Source organism: Pogona vitticeps, chromosome 5 (genome assembly GCF_051106095.1).
Source record: "Pogona vitticeps strain Pit_001003342236 chromosome 5, PviZW2.1, whole genome shotgun sequence".
Classification (NCBI taxonomy): Eukaryota; Metazoa; Chordata; class Lepidosauria; order Squamata; family Agamidae; genus Pogona; species Pogona vitticeps.
In genome coordinates this window covers 50704994-50729469 of record NC_135787.1, presented here as the reverse complement: position 1 = coordinate 50729469, position 24476 = coordinate 50704994, and the positions used below count along the sequence as shown (strand labels likewise).

The 24476-nt window shown below is 39.9% G+C and overlaps 1 protein-coding gene and 1 pseudogene across 3 annotated transcripts in view; one reads left to right on the top strand and one right to left on the bottom strand.

Annotated features, from left to right (window-relative positions):
• MARCHF1 (membrane associated ring-CH-type finger 1) overlaps window positions 1-24476 on the top strand; it is a 196902-nt gene that overhangs the window by 27912 nt on the left and 144514 nt on the right. The window lies entirely within an intron of this gene.
• LOC140707826 (U1 spliceosomal RNA) lies at window positions 2331-2484 on the bottom strand (annotated as a pseudogene).

The window sequence follows — 24476 nt, the reverse complement described above, 5'->3', positions numbered from 1 at the left end:
ATTACTAATCTTCTGAGTGGAGCAACTATATACTGTACATGCAGAATTCTAAAAAAAGTTTCAAAATTAGCAGAAGTACAGCATTTGATAAATAGCATGAATCATCTCAGTTCTATTGAAACTGGCGTTTGGTTTATTCACAGTTTTGATCAAGTTCTGATACAGGAGTTTGCAATGGTCAGCATTGTGCATAGGACTATTTTAGTATCTGTGCTTTTTCATCTGCATACACCCTCTTTTCTTATAGAACACAAGTTAAAAATTTATATTTTAAAATTATATTTATTATCCACTGTCTCAGAAGTGAGTGAAAAAAGGCAGACACATGCACACACATAAAATTCCCCAAACACTCCCCACCCACTAAAAGTCCCCCACTAAAAATAATGATTATTTAGGAAGAGGTAAAGGTTCCCCTTGACATTTAGTCCAGTTGTGTCCAACTCTAGGGCGTGGTGCTTAGAACCAGCGTTTGTTTGTGCTGTAGAACCAGCGTTTGTTTGTAGACAGTTTCAGTGGTCACATGACTAGCGCAACTAGACATGGAATGCTGTTACCTTCCCACCGTGGTGGTGCCTATTTATCTACTTGCATTTAATACTTTCAAACTGCTAGGTTGGCAGGAGCTGGGGCAAGCGACGGGAGCTCCATCGCGTGGATTCGATCTTGTTGGTCTTCCGACCTTACAGCACAGAGGCTTCTGCAGTTTAACCCACAGCTCCACCGCGTCCCCTGTTTATTTAATGATTATTTAATACATTATCAAATTCATGATGATTTCATAAAAGATGTCACGTGCTTGTTTATAGGGATACAAAATTCACATCTAAACATAGTGGTGCCTTATGTCCTGTTATTGTAACTACTTCTGCCATTAATTCATAGGCATTTGTTTTCTCCATGGTGCACTTAAAACTGAAATGGTTTTAAGCAGCAAAATTTGAGTTATAAATCTAGTTATACAATCATACTTAGAAGACATTAAAAGTCTATTCTTTCTAATAGCGGAACCAGCAGTGCCTATTCAGGCTGATAAGTTAATGGTACCAAGTTCAAAATGTGCATTTTAAAATAGAAGAATGGACCCTGCTGTATGTTTTGAAGAAAAAATGTCCAATAACTTCCTGTGCTAGTTTGAAATTTATAAACATGGAAAGTTTCCACTAAATCTCTGATTTATTGTTGGAATCTCAACACTTTTGAGTTCACATGTGACTTTTGTGGCGTGTATATATTAGCTCCTGGAAATCACAATCTAAGAGGTAATATTTTTGTTTATTTTGGAAAAAAGATATCAATAGGGAGTTTTACTTCTATTCAAGAAACCAGTGTCACATTCATTGCTGCTCAGAGAAACCTGCTTTTCTCCTTGTTATGTTTGTGTAGGGATGGAATTTTAGTATTTCAAGGACTACCACCTCCAAGAAAGAAAGGAGTGAATGAACAAGCTGTAGACAGAATGTTCTTATTGGCCTTGTAGAGAAGAGGAAATAATGTTTAGTCAGTCAGTCCAAAAGTCTACTACCCACCCAACCTTACACCTATCTACATATTTTGGAAAAAAAAGTCTAGAATGAAATAAGCTATGGAGCAAAGGACCATTTTGGGATGAGATGCAGATTTGTGGACCAGTTAATGTCAGTAAGCATGGCTAAAGCACCAGGCGTCTGCTCTCAGATTTTTTTTAAATCTAGTGCTTCATCGAGGAATCAGGCTTTGCTCCTTTGCACTTTCACATATGTGGAACCAAAGTAATCTCAGCCAGTCCTTTAGGAGTTCCTGAGAGTAGTTGAGCTTCATGTGAGAACAGGAAAGTGAATCATCTTCTCTCTTAATCCTCCCTTTCCAAGAGAGCACATTCTTTGGAAGTGTTGGAATACTTGAACAGAATCCTCTGTAGTCCACAGGTTTTGTCCACACTTAAATAGGTTCTTAAAAAGTAGAAATGATTTCCTTGATTGATTTGTGTGAAAAAATCAAAGTAAGCATTCACTAAATTTGTTAGAAGCATCTCAAACATGAGATTTTTTCTCCATAAGACGCACTCCCCCCCAAATAGTGGGGGAGAAAGTATGTGCGTCTTATGGAATGAATACAGTAAAAAAAGGGGCTCAACCACCACGACCCAGAAGCCCCCCACTGCCATGCTGGGAGGCCTCTGAACTAGCACCAGAGACTGCTTGTTGTTTGAACCTCACCATTCTGCACTGCTGGCTTTCTAGGATCTGCTTCCTGGAGCCCACCTGGAAAACCAGCAAGGCTAACAGGCCTATGGCAGCAGGCAGTGAAAACAGCCAAGGACAAAAGGGGAAAGAGTAATTCTAGAAAATCAGGGGAATCACATACACAGTCCCCCACTTAGGCAGTTGATTTTCCCATATTTGGGGAAATCGCAGGGGTCAGCACATCCAAAGTGCAATAGATGAGCCTCACTCTGGGAAAACCACTTTGATGATCATGGTATCTCCCCTGCCAGGTATGAGTTGGAATGGCCTCTGAGCCTCCTGCCCCTTTCTGTGCCCTGTCCCCCAAAGGCATGGTGACCCACCCGGCTGCACCTCCCACTCAGTACAGGGCTGCACAGCCCCAGTCCCAAAAGAGGCCAAGAGAGCTACTCAGTGTTTTGGGGTGCCCCACAGGACCCCCATCAGGGGCTGGATGTTCCTCCCACAAACCTCCAGTGCGCAGATATTAGCATACCTAATATGCGGGGAAGGCAGGGAAAGCGGGGAAATTCAAACTTTCAGTTAGTGAAGAGGCTGCTTGTCTGCTTCCTTGTTAGTCCAAGCAGTTAGAGAGCTGGGAGAGAGATCTGGGACTGCCTGGTATTGTTGATTTAAAATGTAAAATTTAGTTTAAAAGCTGTTTGTTTGGGGTTAGTGCTTGGGTGAAAAGGTGCTCCGTTTGGGTTGAAACCTGCTTGTGTAGAAACGTGCACACTTGCTTTAAAAGCTGCCTAGGAAGTGTTCAGACCAGTGCCGATCAGCTGTTAGGTGGGGAGAGGGGAGGGGAAAGGAGCAGGAGCAGAGAAGAGCACAAAATGGCTGCCGTGTGCTGGCTGCCTGCTGGCATTTAGCTGTTTGGGGCTCTTTTTGGCTGTTCTGGGGTCTACCAAGGCACTGTGAAGAGCAAGGCTCAGTCTACAATACCTGGTAAGTGACTTTCTTTTAAGTTTTTTAAAGTTTCTGACCTCCCCCCCCATAAAAATGCATTAATTAATTCTCAGTGCATTTCTATGGGAAATTTGGATTCAACTTGCAAACTTTTCAACTAGTTCTGGGCATCTAATAGAGAATGTATTTCCAAAGGGTGTTGCAGCAAGGAAACTAACTGTGCCTCATGACTTCTAACTGGATTACAGTACCTGCTTCCTGATTTCAGCTACTATAGTTTGTATTCAGTTTTGTTTTTTTTTTGGCTCATCAAGAACATTGTTTATGGCTTTGTGTGGCCTAACCTGTTGTGCCTTGGAGCTATAAACGTTCAATTATGTCAGAAAATGGAGATTTGGTCTTATGCTGAGCATGTGCTACTGCTGGTGAATGGGATCAGGTTAAGCTTTGTGTTGCTGTTCTTTTGCATAACCTAAAGTAAATAAGGAAAACCAGCTGTTAAATAGTTTAATTCCACTATTTATCCTCCACACAAATAAAAGGGACCTCTCAATGCAGTGCCAAATCAGACAAACCATTTCTAACTTAATATAGAGCTGTAGCTGGGCAGAGTTGCACAACAATCTCATTGAGACATTTCTATAAGCATGGGGAGGAGGTGGATGAAAGGAAATGTAAAATATAGGTAGAGTGGTATAGGTCATCGCTGGCTGATAATGGTCTATATTAATGCCACTGTTGACTGCTGTTCACTTTACATGGTTCAAATGTTATTCTGTTATAGTTTATTAAATACTTTATTACACTATTTGGTTCAGAATATATTTTCCCTGTGTTCCTCCTCTAAAAATTAGGTGCGTCTTAAGGTCAGGTCCGTCTTATGGAGCAAAAAATATGGTACATTATTTATATTCATCCTCTTTTGTCTAGTAGGACCTTGTCTGTTTTTATGAATTCAAAATGACACTTCAGCTACTCTTAGCTTCAGTAAGGTTGTCTTAAATTTCTCGTGTATGACAGGCAGAAATCCAAAAGGTGAGGCCTTTTAATTAGTGTATGTTCCTAGGCACATGATTTTTCCCCCTAGAAAAAGGTTGGTATGTGAATCTCCCAACCTTCTCTGCCAGTGAAGTACAGCTGGATTTGCCAAGTGTGATTTTTCAGTAACATGTTTCTTAAAAAATTTAGTCCTAGTCCTAAAACCAAAATACAAGTAAGGCAAGATGTTTGCAGAAGAATGAGAGCAGACATTCCAGCATTAATAATGGAAAGCAAAGGCCACAAAATAATTAGCTCATTACAATGCAATTGTGCATCTTTCTGAATCTCCTGCTGTTCACATATGCTGCTTTGGTAACAGCAGCTTCATAAGACAATATCTCATTTTCTGCTTATTTCATGTCTAAATAAAAATAATTGTTGCAAGACCATACTTATAATCCAGACAGATGTAGAACTGCCTTTTATTATATTTTGTTCATTCATCTTTTGAAACCTGCAATCTTATACAGGCTTATATGAAACTGACTTCCATTGAACACAGTGGGACATACAGTGGTGCCTCGCTTGACGACAATAATCCATTCCGTTGAAATCGCTGTTAAGCGAAATCGTCATCAAGCGAATTTAAAAAACCATTAAAATGCATTGAAAACTGTTCAATGCGTTCCACTGGGCTAAATACCTGCTCGTTTTGCGAAGATCCTCCATAGGGCGGCCATTTTCTGGTGCCTGTAAAGCGAGGAATCCGTCCTAAAGCACAGCTGGGAGCCATTTTGCACAGTGGGCGGCCATTCTAGAGCCGCCAATCAGCTGTTTTAGAATAATTGTCTAGTGAAAAATTGGTTCCCAAAGCAGGGAACCAATCATTGTCAAGTGAATTTTCCCTATCTAAAGATCGTTTTGCAATCACTATTGCGATTGCAAAAGCCTCATCATAAAGCGGATTCATCATTTAATGAGGTAATTGTTAAGTGAGGCACCACTGTACTGCTAAGTAGTCATGTAGTTTGCACTATGTATACATGCACCCATCCCTGTGCAAGCTTAGGAAGGAGAAAAGCATGTTTCTCAGAGCAGAAATGAATGTGACATTGACTTCAGGAATAGAAGTAGAACTCGCTTTAGAGGTAAAGAACATTTGTCCTTTTCTTCCCATAAGGTTTCAAAGTTTTGCATGTTGCAAGTTAGCTTGTTTTTGTGTAAAAACATTTTGAGAATGGCCTTTCTTCCCTGGTTTTGCTTATTTTCTATGCCTTTCCACTTTTTCCCCTTTTAATTTCTCTATCTCTCTGTTCTAACAACACATGCATCATGCCATGGTGCAGAAACCTGGATTCGTGGCCCAGATCCTCATCCTCAGTGACCAAAAGTACATTGTTACTTTTCTCTTATGGATGAAATATGACATGTAATCTGATGGTGGTGGTGTCCTATGCAAAAATTACTAATATCTGTGGGGATCATGCTGCTTTCTGCTTCTGGATGAGTACATTTACAGGGTTTTGCAGGGTGGGTTTGGGTTTTGGGGGGCTATGTTCCTGTGCTGTGATTTTTTTTTTGGTTTTTTGGTTTTTTTCTCCCCCAGCCCCATGGTGTTCCGACAGGGCTGGCTGTGTGTGTGTTTCCTCCCCTCCCAGCCCCATTGGATTCCGATGGGGCTGGCTGTGTGTCCCCCCTTCCCAGCCCCATTGCATTCTGATGGAGCTGGCTGTGGGGTGGTGGTGTTTGTTTTGATTTTTTTCCCACCCCATGGCGTTCTGGTGGGGCTGGCTGTGTCTGTGTGTGGGGTTTGATTCCCCCCCAACCCCATGGCATTCCAATGGGGCTTGAAGTGTTGTTGTTGTTGTTGTTGTTGTTGTTGTTGTTGTTTGGTGATTATTTTTTGGTGATATTTTTCCAATGCATTCCTATGGGAAATGGTGCTTCGACTTATGACCATTTCGAGTTATGCCCATCTTCTGGAACAGATTATGGTCGTTAAGTCGAGGCACCACTGTATTTTAATGTGAGCTTTTGTGGTCTCTCTCTCACACACACTCTCTTACTCTCTCTCTCCCCCCCCCCACCTTCTTTCTGTTTGTGTACATGTGTGTGGGAGAGACCAAGGGAAGCAGCAGAGGGAACAGAATAATGGTGGGGCACTGCATTGGAAAACATGAGTGAATGCCTTCATATACCTTTGCAATATTTAGTGCACTAATGGAAGAGTGATCTGTGCAGGCAATATTTTGCTGTAATCACATTGCTTTTTACAATTTGAACAGTACCTGAAAGACAGGATCGGGTGAGCAAAAACACTAAATGTTATGGCTTTGCAATTGTACTGGTTAAGACATCCTTTATTCTCTGAATTATATGAGTAAGTTCAATTTCCTTTCCCCGCCTTGACATGCACCTTTGCCATTGATTCTGTTGCACACATAGGCAAGTCAGGGCCAAGTGTACTTTATCTTGTCATTGTTGGACAAGGTACAAAGATTGCTGTGAGAAAGGTTTGTCCAAGGCCTATTGAAGATACTGTCATTGACAGGTAATTGTAAAAATCAAAAGATTTATATGATCTGTAAGAGAAGCCAGAGTATTCTCTGACAGGCAATTGTAATAGAAGGAACAAAAAGACAGGGAAAGGATATTTGGAGTGTGTTAAAGTTTTTCACCCCTGAAGTTTTCCTTTTAGAATGAAATGACTGATCATTCTACCACCAACTTCATTTGGGGATAAGTTTGTGTGATGTCCCAATTCTATTAATAAAGACAGAATTTCATTCATTTTAAAGCCAAGAGAGCTCATCTTGTTAATGTTATGTTTTTCTCCTTTGTCTTGGTTTTCAAACTGTATTCAGAAAAAAAAATTGAATTTCTTATAAGCTAATTAGGGTTCCTCAAAGAGATGAACAGTAATGAGATGATGAATAGTGGCCAATCCTGTGAAAGAAGTTTGTCATCCGCTGCTGGTATAATATGTAGCTATGGGGAGACAAATATTTGTTGTGTCGCATTGTACATAGCCAGTTCATACAGGATTACAGAAAAGTCATTGACTACCTCCTTTGTTTATGTTGAGTGTCTACCTTGGTCTGCTTATGAGAATCTTTTGAAGAGGCATGTTTACGGCAAGGGTTTTCTGATGGCAGACATTTTGAAAAATACTACTATGAATAATGTTGAATCAGTTTAGCATCCATCTCTCCATCTCCAGTCTAAATCTTGGAGTATAACATTTGATCAGTTCAGGTTCTAGAACAAACATATAAATTGATACAGATCACATGAAGGCTCAGCCGTGTAAAGGTAGTATAATAATAGGCTTTTCAAGATAAAATGCTGATTAGATTTCAGTTCTGCTTTGATTATAAGCGAGCAAAATGTTGAAATAGAAGAACAATTCTGCGGTATTAATTAGCAGTGGAGATATAACACTATATAACACATAAGCCTGGTGCTAATTTCAGAAAGCTATTTTTAATGCTGGCATGCTCATCACAGCAAGTAACATGAGGGGGACATTATTCTTTTTCCCCAGCAAGCGAGCTAATGTGTAAATGTATTTTGCGTGGTGTTTGGGGAGCAAGATACTCTTAAAAAGGAAAAGCTAGTATAATTGGTTTTCAGTAACCTATTTCCAGGAAATTAGATTATATATAATTATCCTGGGAGGTAAAGCAACTCTTTATCCTCATTAGTATACTTATATAATACAAAATTTAATACCTTCACACAGTAGGACTAGGTTCACCTCCTTTGATGCATTGAAGCACTTGGTATAGCTTTTGTATCTTGTCTGCTAAAAAGCCCATCGGAAATGCAGCTTCCTGTGGTAACAGGAACAGAATTTATGTCACTTGTGTCTCCAGCATGAAGTGTGGCAAAGCACTGCAACAATAATCCATGTGCACGCTGATGTGGGTTGCAAATGGCTACAGCTCTTATAGGCTACAAGTTAAAAGGTTTGATCTGGTATAGGGCAGAGTTCAGTCACTGGGCAACATGATAGCAGGCAGATAACATCATCTCTGTTTGCATGCTGATGTGAAGGGAGAAGTTGGAATGTTGATGTGCTCAACAGATTGATAATATAGGTCCATCTTGCAAACTGGGTATGTGGTAATAGTGTTGAAGCTGCAGACCAAACCTGTATGTGGCCTAGGAAGTTTCCCTCTTAAACCTGTCCTCAAGCCCCAGCCGCAGAAACCAAGTACAGTGGTGCCTCGCAAGACGATGTTAATTCGTTCCGCGAAAATCACTGTCTTGTAAAAACATTGTCTTGCGAAATGTGGTTCCCCATTGGAATGCATTGAAATCCATTTAAAGCATTCCAATGGGGAAAAAATAGTTGTCTTGCGAAAATCGCCCATAGAGAAACCGTTTTGTGAAGCATGGACCCAGCTGTCAAAATCGCTGTCTTGCGAAAAACCATCCCTAAAAAATTTTTTGCGAAACGCGGACTCAGCTGTCAAAATCGTCATCTTGCGAAAAATGGTCCCCCCCAAAAAAGTCTTGCAAAGCACAGACCGAAACATCATCTAGCGAAAATCGCCCAAAGGGAAAACCGTTTTGCGAAGCGCTATAGCGATCGCAAAAACCCATCATATTGTGAATTAACCGTTTTGCGAGGTAATCGTCTAGCGAGGCACCACTGTACTGTACTGTAGTATTGCTGACTGGCTTTTGGGATGGAATCCTAGCTCCAGCATTAGGTGGTGAAACACTCAGGAATACATCCAAAGGATGAAATCTGTTGTTTTCTTCTTTTCCCATGGCAGTTGCAAAAGTGGGCCTCACATAAGGAGGGAAGATCGTTTTCTCTCCTCTTGTCACTAATAATTACCATAGTTTATTGGCTTATGCCATTGATGTGCATTTGGGAAATTACATGTTATGTCCTGAGTAATTAGTAACATTTGAACTTCATTTATTATTTGAAGTAGAAACAGGACATGTTTCTAACATTGCAGACCAGGTCAAGCAATGTAACAAACCCGCTGAACTGTAGATTTGGCTATAGCCAAGAACTTGCAAATTAGATTGCAAACAGAAATTAGATCCTTAGAGATAATTTCATCTGGAAAAACATACTTTTCTTGGGAAAGGTTTTATAAAAAACATGACCTAAGGATCTACTGTGTGAGATACTGACTTATTCTCTATCTGGAAGAAGTGACGCCACTAACAAAAAAAGACTGCCAGTGTGTTGTGACACATTACCTTAATATGTGATCTGGTTTCCAGTGCAGATCTTTGGTCATATTCTCAGTTTATGAAAGTTTTCTGATATCTTTTGTTTATATGAGACATTTGTTGCATTTGCAAATTAAGATTTCCTGGATTGCTTAGTTTTGTTGTTTTGTAGTATTGCTGTTATTTTTGTCAGTTTTGATGTAAATTGCTTAAACATTACAGTATATATGGAAAAGTGTTATATAAATGAAATTGAACTCAACATGATTTAATTGCATCATTTTTATTTAGCTTTACAGAGCATGAAGATTTGGTTGTTTGGTAGCCTTGAGAGTTGGCTGGCTTTTGTTTTGTTTTGTTTTGGCAAACCATTTTCTTCTCAGAGTAGTTCCTTGCTTGACAGGTTCTTCTCTTTTAGATTTTTTTAAATGAATGGCTGAAAAGGGAAGGTTTGATTTTTGTTCTTCCTTGGTACAGTTTATGGCCAAAAATGAACCCAGGAAAATTGTTGTGTGTTTATTTAAATAACACACAGGGAAAATAAAATGATCAAGTGAATAGGATACAGTAACGTGGCTTAGTCTCAATCATACATACACCAGTTTGGTTCACACAGAACACCTTTAAATAAAGCACAGACCCTGAACCTATCAGTTCTGGCTACCCATACAGACACCTGAACCTATCAGGTTGGTACTGACTGACACACAGTAGTACCCTGTCTGACACACAGACTCCCACACCAGCTTCTTCTTCCCAGCTTCTCCTTCAGGTCTCCTAAACTTCTCCACACACGCTCCACATATATATACAGTACAGCCCCTCCTCCTGATGTCCCGCCTTCCACTACCCATAGGATGGAACTTTCCCTCCAACCCATGACAGACAGGTAACATCAGTGCTGTATGTAACACCTCCCCTCTTTATAAGTTGTTTTGTAGGGGGAAAGCTAAAGTGCTTTTCTCCAAAAAACAACCTGGATCCAAAACATACAAAAATAGTTATACAATAACATACAATACCATACTTACTTATACTTACACACCCTTTCACTAAGCTGCCACCAACCATTCCCTGTAAGGAGTCACACAGACTAGGAATGGATTTTTAACAAACAAAGGAATAAGGTTTATTTAAATAACACACAGGGAAAATAAAATGATCAAGTGAATAAGATACAGTAACGTGGCTTGGTCTCAATCATACATACACCAGTTTGGTTCACACAGAACACCTTTACATAAAGCACAGACCCTGAACCTATCAGTTCTGGCTACCCATACAGACACCTGAACCTATCAGGTTGGTACTGACTGACACACAGTAGTACCCTGTCTGACACACAGACTCCCACACCAGCTTCTTCTTCCCAGCTTCTCCTCCAGCTCTCCTAAACTTCTCCACACAGGCTCCACATATATATACAGTACAGCCCCTCCTCCTGATGTCCCGCCTTCCACTCCCCATAGGATGGAACTTTCCCTCCAAACCCATGACAGACAGGTAACATCAGTGCTGTATGTAACAGACAGGTTCTTCTCTTTTAGATTTTTTTAAATGAATGGCTGAAAAGGGAAGGTTTGATTTTTGTTCTTCCTTGGTACAGTTTACGGCCAAAAATGAACCCAGGAAAATTGTTGTGTGTTTTTTTAAGTACAGTAAAAGGTATATTCCCTAAAAGCTATATATTGTGTGCTTCTGGCTGGCTTATTTCGTTCAACTTTTTACTGCACGGGGCATGTCATGGAATATGTATTTTGTTTTCTTGTTGCTGTTGTGCATCACTATGGACTGAAGCACACACATATATGTATATGTGGACACACAGACACATTGTGAAATGAACTGTGTTAACAAAATAGGAGGCTGGATTTCCACCTCCATGAGAATATCCTTTTGAACTCAAACTCTTGATTTTCAATATATATGAAATGTAGTAAACTTTGTGATAAAATCAGTTTGCTCTGAGCAATTGATTCCTTAGTTACTTCTAACCAATTAATTAGAACAGATTTTACTCAACTTTCTCTTTAACAAGAACCCAAGCCCAAATGGAAAGTACAAGTTAGTTACACTTGTTCTTGTCTAATCAAACTGTGCACAACTTTTGTCAACATTTGGTACTTATTTGAACATGAGCTCATTTTCTATCATTACTTCCCACTGAGCTTTTGCATTTTGAATGTATCAGGCACAAGTTGTAGAACGTTTTCTTGCACTGCTTCTGAAATACTACCCAGTATCTAGATTAACAAACATAGGATTCATGACCTTTCATTGACCTGTTGCTGTATAATACAGTGGTGCCTCGATTTACGACCATAATCCGTTCCAGAAGATGGTCGTAACTTGAAATGGTCATAAGTCAAAGCACCATTTCCCATAGGAATGCATTGAAATGCAATTAATCCATTCCGGACTAAGAAAAAAATCACCGAAAGAAATCACTGCAAGACCGGTCGGAAACATGATTAATCCCTTCCAGCTGAAAAGGGGGAGGGGGAGAAAAGCAATCAACTGTGCAAGACCCATTGCAAATGCAAACAAGAGAAGGCAAAAAGCAATCAAGCGTGGAAGACCTAATGCAAAGAAAACAAACCCAAAACCAATCAAACGTGCAAGACCCATTGCAAATGCAAACAAGAGAAAGCAAAAAGCAAACAAGTAGGTTGTGCAAGATCGGAAATTGAGGGGGGGGGACTAAAAAGCACACATACTCCCCAAGACCCATCGGAAATGGGGGGGAATCCAAAAAGCAAGGAAACTCCCCCCAGAAACATAACCGCTCCAGCTCGAAACCATGCTGCAAAAACACCCAGAACTGTTTTTAAAAAGCAGAAAACAGCATCTTACCTCTGTGCTGAAAAAGCCTGTTTCATTTCATGAGATAGGATAGCCTTATAGATCTGAGGCCAGTTTAATTATCCTGTTTTTCTAAATGAGTGTTCCTAATGTTAATATTACTGAAATTTGTAATTATTGTACCTGGGTTGGAATACAAATTTGGTTCATATGTAACGCTTAGAAGCAATATAAGATTAATATTATTTTCTTCCAACTTCTTATCTAGCTTGGAATGGAAAGTGACAGCCTGCACAGCCACAGATAATGATACCCTTCTCTCATTTTGATTACAGTGGTGCCTCGCTTAACGATGTTAATTGGTTCCAAAAAAACATCGCTATGGGAAAACATCGCTAAGCGAAACACATTTTCCCATAGAGATGCATTGAAAACCGATTAATCCGTTCCAATAGGCACGGATTGCCATCCTTAAGCAAAAAAGCCCATAGGAAACATCGTTAAGCGATACAATGTTTCCTCCATCGGAATGAATTGAAGCCTATTCAATGCATTTCAATGGTTTTGCGATGTCCATTTTTGCAAATTTAAGTGGGTCTTAAAAGATTCAAAAACTGTTTTAAATTCTTGGAATAGTTTCTGCACCTTCTAAAATGGATGCAAACTTAATTTGGCTTTGATCTGACTTTTCGTTAATTTTTGCTGAATTTTTTTCTCCCCCACTAACTTTTGACAGCTGTCAAAATTTTACAGCTCCATTGTTCCCTATGGGGGAGAAAAAAAATCACCATAAATTAACGAAGACTCAGATCAAAGCCAAATCAGGTTTGCACACGATTTAGAAGGTCCTCTAACGAACCGAGCTTTTAAAACAGTTGCTGACTTTTCGTGAATTTTTTGAGAATTTTTTCCTCCCCCATAGGAAACAATGGAGCTGTCAAATGTTGGGCTCCATTGTTTCCTATGGGGGAGAAAATAATTCACAAAAAATTAACGAAAAGTCAGATAAAAGCCAAATTACGTTTGCACACGTTTTAGAAGGTGCACTAACGATTCCAACCATTTAAAACAGTTTTTGAACATTTTAATACACTTTTAAAATTGAAAAAACGGACATCGTTAAGCGAAATAGAGGACCTAAAAATCCATTGGTTATGCGAAGCATGGTCCCGAAATCGCTAAGCGAAAATCACCCATAGGAAACATAGTTAAACGATGCATAGAATTCTTTTAAAAAACCATCGTTAAGCAAAAACATCGCTAAACGAGGCAATTGTTAAGCGAGGCACCACTGTATCTCTATTTTTAATTTAGATCTTGTACATCAATTGTTGATCACATAGAACCAAACAAATATGTCCAAAGGGATATTAATGGACTAATGGATAAGCTCTTTGCTGCAACATCTTGAGCATCACTTTGCTTCCAAGAGAAATTAGAGCAATGATCCTATAGTTACTGCACTCCTTATTATCTCCTTTCTTGGGAACTGGAATGTATACTGAATGTTGCCAATCTGCATCATTGTTTTTGTTTTTCCATATTTTTGTTAGGATTTTGACAGATTCTCCCAAGAAAAGAGATGCCAAGGAGTGCAGCAACTATAGGAGCATTGCTACAATTTCCCTTGCAAGCCAAGTCATACTCAGGGTATTGTAACAAAGGCTTTTACCTTATTTGGAGTGAGCAATGCCTGATGTTCAAGCTGGAGTTTGAAATGGAAGCAGCTGAAGCAGTATATTCAATATCATGTTGCAGATATCTGCTGGAAAGGAGTGTTCTAAAGAATTTCAGAAGAAGATCAATCTATGCTTTATAGACTACAGCAAATCCCTTGATAGTGTAGTTCAAGAGAAACTATGGGTTGTTCTGAAATAAATGGGTGTCCTTCGGGACTTCATTGTCCTGATGTGTAACCTGTATTGTGGACAAGAAGCAACCATTAGGACAGAAGATGGAGAGACAGAATGGCTTCCTGTAGGCAAAGGTGTCAGTCAAGGATGCATTTTATCCATAGGTTTGTTTTTTAAAAATAATTTTAAAAAGGAATCTTAAAACTGAATTAATTTAGATTTCTTTTTTCAGTGAAATTTTCTTTAGTCTTTGAGACTGACTTGCATCTAAAGATCCTCTACAGGTCAGGTTTTGGGAGATATTCAGTATATGTTTTATACAGTACTTTCTTTCTGCCTCAGGGTGGACTTACATAGAGCAAATGTGAATATAATAAAGTTATTAGAAGTGTGTGGTTTAAGACAAATTCCAGTGGTTGCTTTGTCTGTACTTCCTGCTACCTTTATAGAATGTCCTGTTCTTTATAACTATGGCTTCCAGTTTATACCATACAGAGCTATTCCATGTCTAGTTTTAATATATTTATTTATTAGTTTTATTTATTAGTTTTATTTATATGTAGCATTTCTCCCAACAAGGGACCTAAAGTGGCTCACAACATTGAAATTCACACAATTTAAAAACACAATAAGTTAAATATTAAAAGATAAATTAAACAATATATGATTTAAAATACAGTTAAAAGGTTAAAACATGAAGACATAAAAAAGATGAAAATTATCTGCTAAAACAGGGTTCAGGGATTCAGTTATAATTGTTAAAAGCCCGCCTGAAGAGATGGGTCTTTAGCTTTTTTTTTGGAAGGATAAAAGGGAAGGGGCCATCCTGATCTCCCGAGGGAAAGTGTTTCATTGCCTGGGAGCTGCCACAGAGAAGGTCCTCTCCCGTGTTCCCATCAGCTGTGCTTGTGCTGGCAGTGGGACTGAGAAGAGGGCCTCCTCTTAGGTGTGCCAGACCTCTGTGCAGATCAGAATCCATGTATAATTCTTATGCCCTCAACAACATATCTGCAAAGCATAAGAATTTGTGACATTTACCACGTGGCCCCTACTTGTTTCACCAGACAATGAGCTCACGTTACGTATCCCACCACGTCCTTTACTATGCTGCCACCAGTTGATCTATTTACCAATTACGTTTCCTGTGAAAGACTGAGGTCCATTCAATACTTAACTTTGAAATAAGAACAGGTTTCTTGGTTACAAGTTGTTTCAGGAATAGTTCTTAAGCACATTCTTAAAGTTACACAAAGTGTTCAGTATTTTCCTTTAACCTCTTCTATGCTTAACTCTTCAAACCTCTCTCATCTATCTATCCCTTCTCTAACTTCTCCCTATCTACTCCACACTCTGCTTCAGCTCCCCTTCTGTATAGCTGGCTCCACCTCCCAACAGCTTCTTATTGGTTTATGCAGATACACTGCTGAATATGCATGCCAGCATGACTGCTGCAGAATTATACATGACTTTTGACCTACAAAGGGGTCTGGTGCACCTACCCCCACCGTTGTTGAAGGGAGAATTGTGTATTAAAACTTAACATGGAATAGCTATGCATGTCATTCATGTATGTTGTTCATTTACAAACACACATGCAGAATAGTTCTCTATATCAGGCTCTCTTCCATTGACAATCCTTTCTGTGCAGCACCATCTGTAATGAGCATTAGAGATTTTTATGACCACCTGGATCTAGAGACTGAATTAAAAAGACTATGTTTGGGAGCAAGTAGACCACTTCATCACCTTTGGTGTCAAACTCATGGGGTTCTGGGTGGCCTGGGGCACAGTGTTTGTTTGTTTGTTTGTTTGTTTGTTTATTAAAAAAGAAATCTGTGTATAGCCGAAACTGCTTCTCAGACCCATTCAATTCAAGGGAGAAATGTATTTTTTTAATCTCTTGGCATTTTGTTAACATATATTCACAGACTTTGTTCTTGTGGTAACTGGCCAGAGAGTGTGTTAAGAGACTTTGCAGCTATTTTGCATTCATTTTAGGGTGCTTTAGATTTTTTTTTTTTGGCGTAATATTATTCCTTCTTCTAGGGATGTGGTGGTGCTGTGGGTTAAACTGCAGAAGCCTCTGTGCTTTAAGGTCGGAAGACCAGCAGTTGTAAGATCGAATCCACGCGACGCAGTGAACTCCTATTGCTTGTCCCAGCTCCTGCTGATCTAGCAGTTTGAAAGCATGCAAATGCAAGTAGATAAATAGGTACCACCACTGTGGGAAGGTAACAGCGTTCTGTGTCTAGTCGTGTTGGACACATGACCACAGAAACTGTCTACAGACAGACGCTGGCTCTATGGCTTGGAAACAAGGATGAACACTGCCCTCTAGAGTCAGACACAACTGGACCAAATGTCAAGGGGAATCTTTACCTTTATTCCTTCTTCTGGGAGCATCACTGAACTTTGTGGCTTGCTCAAGGCCAGACAGGTGGTTCTTCTGAGATACACTCTGGGAAACTGAACTCACAGTCTCTGGCTCTGTAGCCAGAAATCTTTACTCATTGAGTTAGTATTCAGCCAGCTTCAATTGTATATACCCAGGCTAAAACCATTAGCTATGTTTTTCTTTCTGTTCCTGCCTCTTGTATCAATGCTGAAAACTTAGCAAGCATCTCTCCTTTCTTGTTCATGGTATGGTTGTGTGCATGTCTGTGTCAGTGACATTGCTGTTCACAATGAATTCTGACAATTCTGGACAGATTCTGTGGAAAAACTCTGAATATTGAGAATTTTCCAAACAAGATCATCAGTATTCACCAGTTTATGCCCAATAAATAGGAATGAATGCTGGCATTCACAAAATTTCTCATGTCATCAGTATTCACCACACTTCATTCTGTTTATTAAATGTAACATTCTGTCCCGGCTTTGTATAATAAATGGCCCAAGTTGATTGTATAACAATTTAAAAAGGCAGTGTACCATAAAATTGTATTCATAAAAGGGAGATTAAACAGGGCTAAAAGAAACAGGACAAGCAATACTACAAATAACAGCCGTCAGAAAATGATAGATCAAGAAAAATGCTTGGCAAAACAGTAATGTCTTCCCTCTTATTTTGAATGCTGAGAGAATGACAGTGTGAAAGTGAAATTGTTAACCAAGTCTCACAACTTGTGTGCCACTGTTGCTCTGTCATTCAGCCTAGGTGAGCATCTGTAGGGAACAGGACATGTAACAAAGCCACTAGTGATTAACCCAGTGGGTAGAAAAAGTTAAAGGGTAGAGGTAATTTCTTCTGTAGCTGTTCATCTGCATAATTTTATTTATTTTTTATTTATTTATTTAATTTATATCCCGCCTATCTGGTCGGGTCAGGACCACTCTAGCCGGCATAAAACTTGAGGCTTAACTCCTAAAAGGAAAATTATTTGACACCAAAGAAAGAAAAGACAGATAGGTTTACTGGTATTATCTTCTTCCTGTTTAAACTCAGAAGATTTTTGCTAAACTTTATTGAATGAATTACTTTTTAGTTTAAGAAGCAGATGTTTCCAATTGTCTGTTGGAGAATTTGAAGTAATTTGTAGGATGTGCTTGAAAAGATGAAATCTATAGTTTATTTTAAAAATGGTCTCAAAATTATTAGCTGTATTCTCATAGGTGTACAAGTCAAATGCCTTGCTCTGCATACATAACTTCGACAGCCCTTAGAAGACAAGTTTTATTACTGAGTATATTCTCAGGTTGAGTAAGATACATTTGTCTTAATTATGCTGGATAGGATGCAGAAATATGGGACACATTATTTTGCCCCTTAAAGGCTTTTAGAAATCATTAAATAAGCACAGAGACCCAAGTGTCTCTTTATTCTGTGTAAAATTGATCACACTAATTCAGGCAGAAAGGCACACTGCATTACAGTGGACCCTCTCCTTACAGAATTAATCCGTATTGGAACGGTGGCTGCAGGTCGAAAAGTCTGTAGGTTGAATCTCCACTGACCTACAATGCATTGAAAACCGATTAATCCCGTAACGTGTAGCTCTAGTAGGGCTGATACCTCTTGCTTAAATTAAAATTGCTTCAGTTAAGGCAGGACTGAGAACTCTACAAAATTTCTGTCTCATTATAACCTATAGTTGATTGTAGGATGTAACTATGTCAGCATTGATCAACTTCCAGTTCATCCTATTTAAATATTTTTGCAAACCTGGTCATTGCCTTTGGCAGATAAAATAGAAGATGATTGAAAATTTGGCAGCTTTAAATTTTGCTACAAACATAGTCACAGTTCTTGCAGGAGAAATGATATAATTGAATCTTCCATATAATCAGTGAATCAATCAATATCCTGCATAGAGAAAATGAAGGTTCTAAAATAGGGGTTCACTTACATGCTCAAGCAAAAAGCAAAGCATGAATCTTATACAGTGGTGCCTTGCTAGACGGTTGCCTTGTGGGACGAAAAACCCGCAAGACGATTGGTTTTTTCCAATCACTATGGTGCCTCACAAGATGTTTTTTTCTATGACTGTGCTTCGCAAGACTTTTTTTGAGACTGATGCATAGGGAACCTCGCAAGACGATTTTTTCACAAGATGACGATTTTCGCAGAACGAATTAAAATTGTCTTGTGAGGCACCACTGTACAGAACCCTGTATCTCTTAAAAGTAAATCACTCTCTGGGTGATTTACAATATACTTATGCAGGTTACACCTTGCCCCCCCCCCCCGGGCTGGGTACCTATATTAATGACCTTGGAAGGAAGGATGGCTGAATGAATGGCTGAATGAACCTTGAACCGGCTAGATGGGATTAAATTCAGGTCATGAGCAGAGTTTTGGCTGAAGTACTGCAGTTTAATCACTGTGCCATGAGGCTCCTTTTCTAAAATATTTATGTATAGGGACTTTTAAAAAAATATGGAGGGCTGTTCTGTCATGAATATCTTTTATTGGTCATTTAAGTGGTTCCAGACAAGGGGTTTACTGCCTCCTCTTTTATGTCACCTAGAAGATGATGGAAGTATAATAGAGGTTTATAAAATGAAATGAGGGGGATCTTCACTTGCCATAATATTTATTTATTTATTTATTTATTTATTTATTTAATTTATATGCCACCCACACTACCCAAAGGTCTCTTTAGAATTTAATGCAATTGAATATTTAACTATTAAAACACTTGTCACCTACTAGATTTCAGTGTGAGGTACAACATAAAATCAATACAATAATAAAACACTGAACAAACTCAAAATTTGCCAAACATCTTTCACCCTTTACATAAGAGAGAGGGTAGACACATGTTAAGAGATTTTGGCTGTGGGTTTACCTGTAAAAATAAAGTAGTTGAGGGGTTTTATTCTCTTTTCTTTTTATGCATTAAAAAGCTTGCTTTTTCTAAGAGCACCCAGATTCCATTCACAGAATACAATGTCCCTAGCAATGATACATCATAATTATTAGGCGTGCTAGCTAAATAGAGCCATAGTGTATAAGTGCAGTACTGTATGCCCCTGAATACAAGTTGCTTGAGAAGACATATACAGTGGGCAAAAGATGGCCCTCTACAGGGAGAAAAGGTGAGGAGAAAATTAAATGGATAATGCTTCTAACTTTCTTGTAAGACACTGGATAGCCATTGTATAAAACAGATTGTAAGTCCTTTTTTTAAAAAAAATTGTTAAAGAAAATTAATAATAACAACACTAACATAACATGTGTATACATACAATACAGTGCAACTATACAGTGTTTCCCCACCTGTGCCACCCTCACCCTCAGGACTAGGTAACCAGAAATCCATTTTAATCCCTTTTCACCTCATTCCACTCCAAAAATACATTAATTCTTCTGCTGGTTTATGACCTTTCCCTTTCTAAAAGATGTATTTCAAATATAAATTCCATACCTCTTTAACATTGTTATATTTTGTCATTCCCCTTCTTACTTTCATTTCAAATGTTAGCTTATCATTAATTGCTAAACTTCGCATTTCTTTGTACCAATCTTCAAGATTAATTTGCTTGTCACTTTTCCAATTCTTTGCAAATATTAGTCTTGCTGCTGTGACCATTATAACAATTAATTCTTTCTGTTCTTTTTTAAGAGGGTCATTTTAAATTATATTTAATAGGGCAATAATTGGTGATATTTGAATATTATATCCAATGATTTTTCTAATTTCTTTAAAAATCTGTGCCCATTCTTTCTTTCTTATTTCAGAAGTCCATCACAAATGCATATAGGTCCCTTTTCTTTTTTACATCTCCAGTGTTGAGATGGTACAGTTTTATTTATTATATTCAGTCTTGCTGGAGTAAAGTACAATCTCCATGCAACCTTATGGCAATTTTCTTTTACCCTTATAGACATATTCTTCGTTATTCTTTGCAAAGGGCAGCCTGGATTCCCTTAAGGCAGTCTAGGCTTCCCTACCCTAAATGAAGCCACAGCTGCCATCTTTTTAAAAGGTGGCCAGTTTCCCTTTCTGCAGGCCATGGCTGCGGAGGCCTGATGGAGACCTTGGCAGAGGTGGTAACAGTTACAGTAAGGGGGTGTTAGTGGGGGTGGGCTGGGGGCTAAGGTAGGGAGAGGAAGGGGTGGGGGTAGGCTGTGGAGGTGGGTGGCTGCCTATCAGCCCGCCAATCAGCAGAATGGTGGAGTTTTTTTATTATGAAGGACAAATAAAAATGGGAAAATATTCATTGATCCGTATTCATCAGGACTTAAAATTTGATAAATATTGATCGACAAATATTTAACAAATTGGCTGTTTTCATCAGAAAAGCCGATCGGTTTTATATTCGTCCCCATCTCTAGTTAAGAGCTGTGAGATGGTAATAATATGCCATCACCATTATACTATAGTAGTATTGGTTTATGTTTCACTTGTGATGGAGGAGGCCAGAAAATTAATTCCTACTAGCTAAGTGGCATACTAATCAGCCCACAGAATGAGCAAAGGGTTATGAGAAGTATTTTTAAAGTCAGGAGAACAGCACTGAATACTGGTCACCTGGGATTAGTCTGTTTCCTAGGCAGGTGCTTGTAATTCAAGGGCCCTTTTTGTAAATGAATGCAAATTGTTTTATGATGGGAATTGTGTTTCAGGAATTTTCTCATTAAGAGGAGGACCAACAATCACTGAGCAGTGTAAAAATACTTCAGAGCCTGTCTGAAATATTTAAACACTTACCTTTCACATACACAACAGCCATAATTCTATTGAGATTTTGTTGTATAGTATATGAATCTTGCAAATTGCAAAGCAAATTGCAGCTAATTAACATGGTTAGGAACACAAACAAGATTGCATGACTGGCACGTGACCAGGCAAGTAACTGGCACCTTGCTAATTACCTGCAAATAGCCACCACAACTTAATGTGATTTCACTTACACCAGAGTAATAGAATTCTGGCCAATGTACATGAAATCATTAGCCTAAAACTGATCCTACCCAGATCCTGTCTAAACTACCTACACTGCAAAGCTACGCACAGTTGAAGTAAGCCCAGTTGAAACTGGTGAGACTGTGAATTAACTAGCAGAAGAATAGAAGTTGGAACATTGCATTTTAAAAGGAACTCATTGCTGTACTCATTACTTCTTGGTAAGCAAGTTGCTTTTATTCTTGTCATTGTTCCAATTGTGCAAGTAATTTGTTATTAATTTGTTGCATTTTTATCACTAGCACACCAGAAAATTATAGGGCAATGACTTTATGGCCAATTCTGATTGCCAGTATCTTGGAAATATAGCGGGTAAAACAGTACCAAAGAATATTTCCCTTACTGCCTAGGGATGAAAAGGGAAAGACATAAAACCTGAAAAAATAGTATCGAAATGCCTTTAAAAATGCCTTCAAGTATCCATTAAAAATAAAGGTTTAAAGTAAGTGCTGTTTTTTATACCAGGTAACAGGTGTTATTTATTGCAACTTACAAATTGAAATTGTTAACTACTGCATACATGTCACTTAGAAGTTATCTGTATACTTACAGATAACAAGAATCATGGAACTAGAAGGGGCCATCAAGTCCAACACCCTGCTCAGTGCAGGCATCCAGCTACAATAGTTACTCCTAATTACTTCCAAGGCCTGCTTAAGAGGGAGGCTTTCCAATTGTTTCATGTAACTATAAGTCTCAAGCATCTCTTGTCATACTGTTTTTACATATAGTGGAAAACGCGGTGGCTGACATTACTATGAGGTATTAAGGCACTTCTGTGGCCAGGGCAATATGTGAAGATGTGAAATAGTTTTCACATCTTGTAATACCTTTCATTATGAGCATTATATAAACTTCCAACAGCACTGTTTGCCCGGTCAGAATTGCTAGAGATATACAGTGGACCCTCGACTTACGGAATTAATCCGTATTGGAATGGTGGCCGCAGGTCGAAAATTCTGTAGGTTGAGGGTCCATTTCCCATAGGAATCCATTGAAAACCATTTAATCCGTTCGAACCAAAGGAAAAAATCCCAGGCTTCTAAAGCTGCACCCGCTGCCCTCTGCCTTCTGTCCCTGCTGCCCTCTGCCTCCCGTCCCTGTGGGGTCAGGAGGCATAGGGCACCGGAGACAGAGGACAGCGGGTGCAGCTTTGGAAGCCCGGGAAGCCGAAAGCCGCTCTGCACCCGCTGCCAGCTTTTGGCTTTCGGGACTTAGAAAGCTGCACCCACTGCCCCCAGAGGGCACCGGGGACAGGAGAAAAGAGGGCAGTGGGTGCAGCTTTTTAAGCCCCAAGAGCAGGCGCAGAGCGGCTTTCGGGTGGAGCGGCTTTTGAGGCTTAGAAAGCTGCACCTGCTGCCCTCTTCTCTCTTGTGAATTTCCCACCCTTTCCCCCTGTTTTTCATAGGTCAAAGGTCCAGCCGCAAGTGGAATTAAAATTTTGTGGCTGGAGCTTTTTGTACATCGAAATTTCCGTAACTAGGGGCCTTCGTAAGTCGAGGGTCCACTGTAGCCTTATATGAATGCTCTTCCTTCTTGTTATTAATGCTGTCTCAGAAGAAAGCAGGATTGTGCCTGCTAGTGTTTCCCCCCTGCTATCCACACACTGAAGGCAAAACTCTGAATAAGTAAACATGCTAAATGCATGTAGGCTCTCCCTGCTTTTGGAAATTCTCCACTATCAAGATTGAGGAGCAGGGCAAGAACCTACATGAAAGCTTCAGGACTTCTCCACAATACATGGATGAGTGGTTCCAGGGACACAGTGGAAAGCTGTGCCCTCCATGCTATGTTAATTGTGTGAGGGAAAACACCAAAATAAGACTGTGATAATGAGTACACCACACTTTAAGAAGCATGCCAACAAACTGGAACATGTTCAAAAGAGGGCAACAAAAGATGTTCAGGAGATTGGAACCCAGGTCTACTGAGGTCTGGTTCGACATTACTGATGACTACACCACACCCGGTCAGCATTTGTTCTTTCAAACACAGCATTTGTTTTTTCTCCTCCTCCTCCTCCTCCTCCTCCTCCTCCTTGGTAACAAGAGATATGTGGACCTAGTCATACTTAGACATTCCTGTTGCTGTGTGATGGAGTGGCAAAGGTGGTGAAGAAGACATTGTGGCTCCCATGTGGTGCAGCTGGGAGCCTGGGCGATGGAAGATTATTGGGGAATTTCCTCTCTCCTTAGCTTCTCATTGGCTAGCAGGGAACAGAGCTCCCTACTGGCCTTACATTGGTCAGTATTGAGAACTGCAGGGCTGGCAGACTGAGAGTGGGCAGTTTTCACTCCAGTCTACCTGCTCAGAATAAAAACAGAGTGCTGGGTTTTCATTTGCCTACCCTGTGTCTGACCAGCTTTTCCCCTTCTCCCCTTCCCTTTCTCATGGTGGTGGGATGATGATTTTAACTAGGTTTTGGGGGAAGGTAGTTTTAGCCAGGGTTGCATGGCATGGGATATTGGTTGGGTGGTTTTGTTCCTGTGGATATAGTTGTCTAACATTTTCACAACTTTGTTGGCAGTTTGGTGGCATTGGGGTTGGATCCAGATGGCCTGAGAGTGAGTGGTCACCTGGGACAGCAAAAGGGGCCAAGTGTGGTTCACCTAGGAGGCCCACTGGCCTGGCCCCACCCTCAGGCGGCAGAGAATCTTTGAGTAGCATACACCCATTTACTCTCTGGAGGATTGTTGCTCTTGATTGAACTTTCAGTGGCTGCTGAAGCTGATGGAGGTGGACATAAGATGACATTCGAGCTTCACACTGCACTGTACAGTGGTACCTCGCTTAACGAGCGCCTCACTGAGCGATGAAATCGCTTAACGAGGCGCTCTGGGCCATCGCTGGAGCATTCGCTCAGCGATGGCCCCATGGGGATTTTTCGCTTTGCGATATTCGCTAAGCAATTCGCTTAGCGAATATCGCATAACGAAGCGGGGAGAACAGCTGATCGGTGGTTCCAAAATGGCCGCCGGAAGGTCCGCGCCGCATTTTCGCGCCCTGCCCTCGCTTACCGAGGGCGCGAAAACGGCGGTGCTATGACAGAACCTCGCTTAACGGTGAGTTTTCAAGCCATAGGAACGCATTGAACGAAGATCAATGCGTTTCTATGGCTT